Genomic DNA, 2726 nt, shown 5'->3' on the forward strand with positions numbered 1-2726 from the left:
GGGAGAGAGAGAGAGAGAGAGAGAGAGAGAGAGAGAGAGAGGGAGGGAGAGAGAGATCTTGGATTGTGGAAAGACCATCTCTTCAGTAAAGAGGAAAATGTTGTGTCTGAACTTTTATTAGCTGAATTTAAATAAATTTTCTGGAGTATGTTCAAATAGTCGGGACTTTAGACAACCGTCTAAAGCTCCAACAGCAGACAGCCCCTGAGTTCTTCCCTCCAGTTCTCAAATCCTTCTGCTGCCAGTCCTGTGGCTCCAAACAGTTGTTTAATTTGTTTTTCCCCCTCAAATTTTCTGGAAATGACAGAATATTTATATTCTTTTTCAATCTAAAGTCAAGTTGCACAGGGGTTCATTTTAAAACAAGGCTTTAATTGCCTTTCTTATTCCATTTGAAGTCAGCTATGTTTTTAGGAACTTATAAATTATATAGTGTATATATTTATGTGTGTATGTGTATTTACATCTATTTACAGTCTTAGTTTCTTAAATGTTTAAACATATACCAAATTATTTTTGAATTTTATTTTCACTTTAATTTTTTTAAGATCTGTCTTAGCAACAGAATCATCCAAAATAGCAATTTTTTTTTAATTTTGAAAAAAGAGAATAAATTAAAAAGAATCAAAAGTGCCATGCTAAGTTACAAGAAAACTGTAATAATAACTATAGATTAGTGATGGGATAAATATTTAGATAAATGAAGCAGAGTAGAGAATACAGAAATCAGCCTACACAAAGTTTTGACAACTGAATTCTAATTTTAAAAAGTGTAAAGAGAATATCAGGAATCATCCCTGCCTTCTCTGCATCCCAGGGACTGCTGTCCCGGTGGTGGGCTGCTGGTGCTGTACCATCCGGGTTTGTGGGTGAGATCTAATACAAAATAGCAAATTCTAAAGTTCAAATATAGGACTGGAAAGTTAGTTCAGTCATTAAGAGCACTGACTGATCTTTCAGAGGACTCCTGTTTCATTCATAGAACCCAAATGATGACTCACAATCATCCTCAACTTCAACTACATGGGCTCTGATGCCTTCTTCTGGCCTCTGCAGGCACCCGCATGTGCATTGTACACACACACACACACACACACACACACACACACACACACACACACACTATGAAGCTTAAAGAAATACAATTCCAATGTAAACATAATAAATTCAGAGAATTTACAAATACAAAAGATCTTCCAGACATTTCTGGTTTATTCATTTATTTATTTTACATGATGACCACAACCTCTCTTCCATCTTATCTTCTCACTCTCTCCCCTTTCCTCCCCTTCACACCCCAAATTCACTCCTTCTCTGAATTTGCTCAGAAAGGGACAGGCTTCTCTGTATGTCAGCAAGGCATGGCCTATCAAGATGCCATAAACCCCTAAGACTCCCTTATTCAGTTTGGGCAAGGCAATCCAGCATGAGTCATAGATTCTCAAGAGCCAGTCAAAGCAGTGGGGATACCCCCTTCTTCCATAATCAAAGTCCCACAAATAGACCCAGCTACACAACTGTCTGACATGTGAAAAAGGGTCTTGATCATCCCATGCAATGTAGGTGACACAGTTCAAACTGGTGAGTAAAATAGAAAAATTCCTGTGAACTGTATTATGAGTTCCTATACATATGTGCGCTTTAAAACTTGATCAATTATACTCAGATTTTGGGTCACTTGGCCAGCATGCGTAACTCAGCATCACTGTTCCCCTTGTACCCACCAGATTTCCTAATTGTCCATAAGAACTGGAAGGAGATAATTACTGAATACACTAAATAATGAAGGAATAAAAAATTAATATGAAGGCTCTTTTAGCTCTTTTTTGTTTTACTTGTCACATATATAATTTTCCACAGCTAATATTGAGCTATTGCTTAATAAATGTAGAAATTCTTATACCATACATAATATAACAAATACCTTATTTAACTAAAATGTTTAGAACCAGAGAGAATGTAATAACATAATAATTTAATAAATAGTTGCACTCACTACTAGACTTTGCCATTAGATATTTGTTAGCTATGGCGTTAATCATCATTTGAAACTTAAATAAATGTATTTCAATACCAGTTTGTTTTCTCCATAATCCATATGTTTAATTTACTTAGTAGCCCATCACTTACCCTGAAGAGGGGTCCAGAGGCCTCACAAGATTACCAAAGAGTTCACTGGATACAATTGCTTAATACCTGCACTTTCAGGGAAGAAGAACTCAGTGGCCAGCTTTTAATTATGTTAACAAAATCTCAGGAAACAAACAGAAATTAATAACACAACAAAACACTAAGGCTAGAGAGATGGGTTGGTGATCAACAACACTTTCTGCTAAACCAGGAGAACGGGAGTCTGGATACAACATGTCAGGTGGTTCACAAACACCTGTAACTCTAACTCCAAGGGATGTGACACCCACACCCACGGGCTCCTACAAGCACCCACCCGCCCCCCACACACACACGATACAACACTCAGATACAAATACATGTATATTCACACAATTGGAGTAAAATAATTTTTTTATTGAAAAAAGATTCCTGCTTCCTCCCAGCCACCCATTTCCCTCCCCCTCCTCCCACCCTTCTCCCCCTCCCCCTCTCCTCTCCCCCTCCCTCTCCAGTCTGAAGAGCAGTCAGGGTTCCCTGCCCTCTGGAAAGTCCAAGGTCTTCTCCCCTCCGTCCATGTCTAGGAAGGTGAACATCCAAACTGGCTAGGCTCCCAC

General features: G+C 38.4%; 1 protein-coding gene across 2 annotated transcripts in view; it reads left to right on the forward strand.

Annotated features, from left to right (window-relative positions):
* The window catches only part of LOC126498315 (glycine N-acyltransferase-like protein Keg1), a 111800-nt gene that overhangs the window by 74461 nt on the left and 34613 nt on the right, over positions 1 to 2726 (forward strand). The window lies entirely within an intron of this gene.

Source organism: Alexandromys fortis, unplaced genomic scaffold, assembly GCF_014885135.2.
Source record: "Alexandromys fortis isolate MF-2015 unplaced genomic scaffold, M_Fortis_MF-2015_v1.1 scaffold_3, whole genome shotgun sequence".
Lineage (NCBI taxonomy): Eukaryota > Metazoa > Chordata > Mammalia > Rodentia > Cricetidae > Alexandromys > Alexandromys fortis.